This window comes from Galeopterus variegatus, unplaced genomic scaffold (genome assembly GCF_000696425.1).
Source record: "Galeopterus variegatus unplaced genomic scaffold, G_variegatus-3.0.2 Scaffold4060, whole genome shotgun sequence".
NCBI lineage: Eukaryota > Metazoa > Chordata > Mammalia > Dermoptera > Cynocephalidae > Galeopterus > Galeopterus variegatus.
In genome coordinates, this window is record NW_007730171.1 from 210,280 (window position 1) to 218,094 (window position 7,815).

The 7,815-nt window shown below is 36.0% G+C and overlaps 1 pseudogene; it reads left to right on the forward strand.

Moving 5' to 3' along the window:
* The first annotated feature begins 2,561 nt into the window (after window positions 1-2,561).
* LOC103602228 lies at window positions 2,562-3,759 on the forward strand (annotated as a pseudogene).
* Window positions 3,760-7,815: the final 4,056 nt, after the last annotated feature.

The following is a 7,815-nucleotide window of genomic DNA, read 5'->3' on the forward strand; positions in this document are numbered from 1 at the left end:
GCATATATAGTTGTTTTCAGCAGGAGATTTAGTCTGTAACAAGCTAAATCTCTATTAATAGAAATGGCCATTAACTCCTCAGTNAGGGTTTTCTATGTATAGAATCATGTCATATGTGAATATAGTTTGACCTCCTCCTTTCTGATTTGAATGCCCTTTATTGCTTTCTCTTGCCTTATTGTACAAGCTAGAACTTCTAGTACTATGTTGAATAAGAGTGGGAAAAGTGGGCATGCCATAGTCTTGTTTCAGATCTTAGAGGAAAAGCCTCCAATTTTTGTCCATTTAATATGATATTAGCTGTGGGTTTATTGTATATGGCCTTCACTGTGTTGAGGTACATTCCTTCTTTATCTAATTCATTGAGTGTTTTTATCATGAAGGGGTGTATTGGATTTTATCAAATACTTTTTCTATATCTATTGAAATAATCATATTTTTTTCTCCTTAATTCTATTTGATGTATCATGTTTATAGATTTGCATATATTGATCCATCTTTGCATCTTTGGGATGAATCCCACTTGATCATGGTGTGTGATATTTTTAATGTTTTGCTGGATTCTGTTTGCTAGTATTTTGTTGAGTATCTTCATGTCTCTGTTCATTAGGGATATTGGTCTGTAGTTTTCTTTTTTATTATGTCTTTTCCCAGACATACTATGGGTATGAGGGTAATGCTGGCCTCATAGAAAGGGTTTGAAAGTATTCCCTGCTCTTCAATATTTTTGGAAGAGTCTGAGAAGAATTGGTATTAGTTCTTCTTTAAATGTTTGCTAGAATTCAGCAGTGAAGCCATCTGGTCCTGGGGTTTTCTTTGTCAGAAGACTTTTTATTACCGCTTCAATCTCTTACTTATTACGTATTACTGGTCTGTTTAGGTTTTCTTGTTCTTCATGATTTGATTTTGGTAATTTGTATGTGTCCAGGAATTTATCCATTTCTTCTAGGTTTTCCAGTTTGTTCACATATAATTGCTTGTAGTCACCTTTATGATCCGTTGTATTTCTGTGGTAGCAGTTGTATTGTCATGTATTGTCATGTATTGTCATGTATTGTCATGACTTTAAAGAAGGCAAGAAGAAGAAGAATTTTAAAAGTTACATATGTTCCTCAGTTGATCAAAAAAATATAAATTGTGTGCAGCATATATAGTTGTTTTCAGCAGGAGATTTAGTCTGTAACAAGCTAAATCTCTATTAATAGAAATGGCCATTAACTCCTCAGTTTCTCGGCAACTCTATGAGGGAGATAACACCATCTCTTTTATTGCTGAGTAAACTGAGGCACAAAAGAGCCATGCATCTTTACTTAAGGTTGCTAAGCTAGGAAATTTCAAACCTGGGCAGTGTGGCTCCAGAAGCTGTGCTCTTAACCTCTATATTCTGCATAACTATGCTATGAGTCATTGGCAGCCCCAGGAGTCAATTCCAACGCCAAATCCAGTACTTTCCAGTGTAATTTACTCACTAAACCATCCTTACCTCCCTTTCATTATTGTATGCTTCTTTTCACTGCACCCTGCACCAATCTTACAGTGTATTTCATCATGCTAATTTTCTCTAATTCTCCTCTATCTCTAAGTTTATCTAGTTTGCTTCTTCTCTATCTCTAAGCTTGTCTACCTCCTATGTAAAGTGCTTAGGACAGAGCCTGACATATAAGAGGGGCTCAGTAGGGTTGGTAATTGCTTATTTTTTCTGAGTCTCAGTTTCCTCAACTATAAATTGGAGATAGTCCGGCCTGCCACACCAGGAAGATGGCTCTGGAAGCCGGCACCTGACATGGAAGCTGAGCAGCTTTCCAACTCAGATCCCGACGTGATGATGGCACCCAGCAACAGGCTGCTGCAAGTGCCGAGAGCACTAGGTGGGGACAGTGCTGTGAGGGCCTTCCTGAGTAAAAAAATATAAATTGTGTGCAGCATATATAGTTGTTTTCAGTAGGAGATTTAGTCTGTAACAAGCTAAATCTCTATTAATAGAAATGGCCATTAACTCCTCAGTTTCTCGGCAACTCTATGAGGGAGATAACACCATCTCTTTTATTGCTGAGTAAACTGAGGCACAAAAGAGCCATGCATCTTTACTTAAGGTTGCTAAGCTAGGAAATTTCAAACCTGGGCAGTGTGGCTCCAGAAGCTGTGCTCTTAACCTCTATATTCTGCATAACTATGCTATGAGTCATTGGCAGCCCCAGGAGTCTATTCCAACGCCAAATCCAGTACTTTCCAGTGTAATTTACTCACTAAACCATCCTTACCTCCCTTTCATTATTGTATGCTTCTTTTCACTGCACCCTGCACCAATCTTACAGTGTATTTCATCATGCTAATTTTCTCTAATTCTCCTCTATCTCTAAGTTTATCTAGTTTGCTTCTTCTCTATCTCTAAGCTTGTCTACCTCCTATGTAAAGTGCTTAGGACAGAGCCTGACATATAAGAGGTGCTCAGTAGGGTTGGTAATTGCTTATTTTTTCTGAGTCTCAGTTTCCTCAACTATAAATTGGAGATAGTCTGGCCTGCCGCACCAGGAAGATGGCTCTGGAAGCCGGCACCTGACATGGAAGCTGGGCAGCTTTCCAACTCAGATCCCGACGTGATGATGGCACCCAGCGACAGGCTGCTGCAAGTGCCGAGAGCACTAGGTGGGGACAGTGCTGTGAGGGCCTTCCTGAGTACTGCAACAGCATGTTCACCAGTATCACTTTATCGGACTGTTTAAAGTATGGATTCAAGTGAAGAGAGTTTTTCAATTCTGACGATGATATCTCGCTTTGGAAATGCGAGCGACAAAAATGTTTTAACCCTCGTTCCAAACCAGAGTCTTTTCAGTTTGGCCAGAGCTGTCAGAATCCACCTGTTGCTGATAGAAAGAAAGTTAGCAACATAGTGGGTGTTGTGCCGCAGGAACAGAATCAAGATGCAGTGGCCACTGAACTTGATATCTTGGGAATGAACAGCATTACTGACAAAAGCAGACAATCCCAGATATACAATTGATTGCTTGCTAGAGAGAATCCTTGGAAATGCGAGCGACAAAAATGTTTTAACCCTCGTTCCAAACCAGAGCCTTTTCAGTTTGGCCAGAGCTGTCAGAATCCACCTGTTGCTGATAGAAAGAAAGTTAACAACACAGTGGGTGCTGTGCCGCAGGAACAGAATCAAGATGCAGTGGCCACTGAACTTGATATCTTGGGAATGACCAGCATTACTGACAAAAGCAGACAATCCCAGATATACAATTGATTGCTTGCTAGAGAGAATCTCAAGAGCATGCAAAAGAATTAGAAAAAGAGCTAGATGAATATATGCACAGTGGGGGGGAAAAGAGGAAAATGGGCAAGGTCATTTCAACAGAAATGACCTGTCAAAGACAGACTAGAGAACAGACTAGAAATGAACTATCAAGGCCAATATGAGATTACAGAGGAAGATTCTCAAGAGAAAGTGGCTGATGAGATTTCTTTCAGGTTACAGGAACCAACGAGAGATCAGATAGCCCAAGAAGTGAGGATTATTGGGAACAAAAAGGCGATTGAACTTCTAATGGAAACTGCTGAAGTTGAACAAAATGGTGGCCTTTTTATTTTGAATGGAGGTCAAACACCAGATGGAGTTTTTCTGAATCTCCTGAAAAACACTCCTAGTATTAGTGAGGAACAAATTAAGGACACTTTCTACATTGAAAATCAAAAGGAATATGAAAAATAAAAAAGATGACAGGAAGAGGAGAACACAAATATTGGGGAAAAGATTAAACAAGCTATTAAAAGTCTAAATTTTCAAGATGATACATCACAAAAAATGTTTGCAAGTGACACAAATGAGACCCTTGGCCTCTCTAGATGACTCAAGGAAAGACATGGTGAAATCAGGTTGGATCAGAAGAAGCCACTGAAGTTGACTATTCTCATGATTTGGACATCTTTTAAGCACATATTGGATGTTTTGAGAAATAAGTGTTCCTAAAATAACATTGTGATAAACCACGTGTATGGAAATTGCTACATTTTACTTTGCACTGATAAACATGAGAATCTAGAAAAGAGAAACTGCTTCTTTGTTTAAAATAAAAATTAACCGTATGTGGGGAAATGGATGCAGTTGATAGAAACATTTTAAAAGTCTCAAGTCTGACAAAATACTTAAAACTATATAGCATAGGACTTAATTTATCGATCTCTTGCATGTGCTAATTATTATGAGTACTACTAGTTGATAATCAGTTTTGTCCAGGTCATTATAACATGCCACTCAAAAGTTTGTTTTCTTTTTCTGATTTATTTTCGATGTGAATTACGCTTTGGTTTCAAAACATTCCATTAAAAGATCCTAAAGGGAGATATAAATTGTTAAATCTTTACAAATGTATTCAATTTTGGTTTTTTCTGTGTTCTAAGAACGCTTAAGCAATTTAAAAGATAGAGACTAAAATTAAAATAGGTTTATACTGATGGCTCTTCTCACTTATTTGTCCAGAAATAAATGTCAGAAACTTTTCAAAGAAGTATTTGTTCTTAACTTTAACTTTGTTTTTGCTGTGTTATTAATTCACTTGCTCATATACCAAGAATGTTACCATTCTTGGAATGTGAGCATAACTGACTCCATTTTAGGTCCTTACCACTTGTTATGTCTTTGTGAGAGTTTTGCCCATAAAGTTATACAGTAACTATGGGAAAAGTGGTTAAAGCAATAGATAGGAACAAGCTGCTGACCGTAACGAAGGGATGACTAAGTACCAGTGTAGCAATAAGCCAGTCTGGCCACTTGCATCAACATTTGGTGCTAGTTACATTAAGCTTGTTTACTAACTGTCTATATCAACCTGAGCTCAGCCTTGAAAAAGTGCAGAGAAGCTTGGCATATATCTTTGGGTCGTCGTCTGCCTGACCCACTACTCTGTAAGTAAGTTACCCTGTAATAAAGTTTTTTGCTTTATCATATGAAATGGCCTACTTTGTTGTTTGGCCTTGAGACATCTTTCTGTTTAGGTGGACAATCTGCGCTTGTTCCACATTCAGACATATACTAAATACTGAATGTGATCTGTATCTGTGTATTTACCATGGACATTTAAAGAATTCCCAGTGGTGGCCTAACACTGTTGTACCTTATATTAAGGAAGTTAGGTATTTAAAATGTCACATCAGCATGGTTTCGAATTATTTATTTTATTTTATTTATTTTATTTTTATTAATAAAGAAAATAAAGGTAGTTTACTTAAGATGGTCCAAGAATTAACTATAATTTGCAAAATATATTAAGCAAAAATGTATAATTCAGCAATTGTAAACTATTCTTTACAGACAATGTACTTGAAGTCTTTCAGTAGTTCCTGAAAATATGGTCATTGAAGTTGGACCTATGAGGAAAATGTTTATTAGTTGCTTTTTATGTATAAAGAATGCAAAAATAAAATTAAATTTTGGCAGTCCTTAAATAAATAAATAATAAATACGTAAATAAGAGATAATCCCAAGAGCATAGTATAATGGAAACTAGACAGGACCTTAGTCAGAAAGATCTGGGTTCAAATTCCAGCTCTAACAATTAGTAGCTTTGTGACCTAAGACAATTTTCTTAATATCTTTCAACCTTTTTTTCTTAATCATCAAAATTGACATAATATCCTACCTCAAAAGTTATTGGCTCATAGCTCCTGTCTCTTTCCCTCTGTCTACTTGTCTACTTATCTCACAAGATTATGAAGTTTAAATTGGATCCTATGTGTGGTAGCATTTCAACAACTGTAAAATTTTAAGCAAATATAAGTTCTATAATAACATATATGATAACAAAATAATAGATAAAAATACAAATCAGGATGAGTCACTGACATAGCCACCACTTACGTTTAGTGAAAAGAATTTTTAATGAAAACTAAATTCATGCTTTTACAATATATCTGCAAATGGTTATATTTAACTGCTCAGAAAATTACATTCATTTATTATAAAGCTATAGTTTACCCTAAGGTAATCCCTTTTTGTTTAAAAGCAAAGTTAAATTGTTCTGATTAGATATTTAATTTTTAAAAATATATGATTATTGGGTGGTGCCCAGGTTAGGAACAAATGGTGAAAGCTAAAATAACATGGTAGTAGAAAAAAGGCTGATATCAACAGGTTCTCAAATAGGGTACAGACATTTAAGGAAGATTATATCTTCTTGGGTGAGGACACGTGGACCTTTAAGTTTGTTACAGGATTTAGTTTTAGGGGCAGATTTCTCAAGTACAAGTTTAGAAAACAATCTTAGAAAACCCTCTGCTCTCATTAGAGCATATGAAGAGTGTCTTCTTTTTAAATTAGAACTCCTACTCAGTTTACTATAATTATTACCCCTTCACTCCTAACCAGGAGATCTATAGCCTTCTTCTCTGAATACAGAATTGGAATGGTTGTCTTCAAAGTTTTAATTATTCTATATGTATTCTAATTATCTTCTCCTGTTCCAACATGTTTCTTCCTAAATCTTTAATTCTAAGTGAAAGTCTGTATCCAAGTAGAGTATAAAAAACATTCAACTAAATATGAAAGCAAACATATAACAAGAAACTTTAGCGTTCACAAAAAAAAGTTGAACCAATAAACAAATTCATCAAAATTGCAGTATATAAAATCAACAAAAAAATCATTTGCATTTCTATACATTAACAACGAATGACCAAAAAAGGAAATGAAGAAAACAATTTCATTTATAACAGCATCGAACATAATAAAATCCTTAGAAATAAAATGCTTAAACCAAGGAGGTAAAAGACTTATACACTGAAAACTACAAAATATTGCTGAAAGAAATTAAAGAAGACATAAATAAATGGAAAAACATCCCATGTTGATGGATTGTTGGACTTATATTATCAAGATGTTAACAGTACCCAAAGTGATCTACAGTTTCAGTGCAATATGTATCAAAATCCCAATGATGTTTTTTGCAGAAATAGAAAAATCCGTCTTAAAATTTATGTGAATTCCCAAGGGACCCCAAATAGCCAAACAATAATCTTGAAAAAGAAGAACAAAGTTGGAGGGTTCACAATTTCTGATTTCAAAATTTACTACGAACTACAATAATCAAAATAGTATGGTACTGGCATAAAGACAGACATATAGAACAACGGCATGGAATAGAGAGCCAATAAATAAATCCTTGCATATATGGTCAAATGATTTGCAATAAGGCCAAGACCATTGCCTAGGAGGGAAAGAACAGCCATCCAAGTCTTTCAACAAACAGCACTGGGGAAACCGAATATCCACATGCAAAAGAATGAAGTTGGACTCATACTGTACAGAAAATTTAACTCAAAATGAATGAGAGACCTAAATGTAAGAGCTAAAACTGTAAAAGTTTTAGAAGAAAACAGGAGAAAATCTTCATGACAGATTTAACAATGATATCTAGGATATGACACCAAAAGCACAGGTAACAAAAGAAAAAAATAGATAAATTAGACCTCATCAAAATAAAAACTTTTGTGCATCAAAGAATGCTATCAACAGAATAAAAAGGCGACCTGCAAGATGACAGAAAATATTTGCAAATCATATATCTTATAAGGTGTTAATATTCAGAATATGTAAAGAACACATAACCTAGCAACAACCAGAAAAACCCTATTTCTTTTTTTTTTTTCCCTTTTTGTCCTTTTTCGTGTCCGGCAACGGATCGCAACCCTCAGTGTCGTGCCCGTACCGGACCGGGACCGGCAACGGGATCGCAACCCTTGGTGTTGCTCCCGCACCTCGCTCGGCCAGTGAGCAGGACCAGGTCTGTACGTGGGATCCGAACCCTCGGCGGGAGCGCC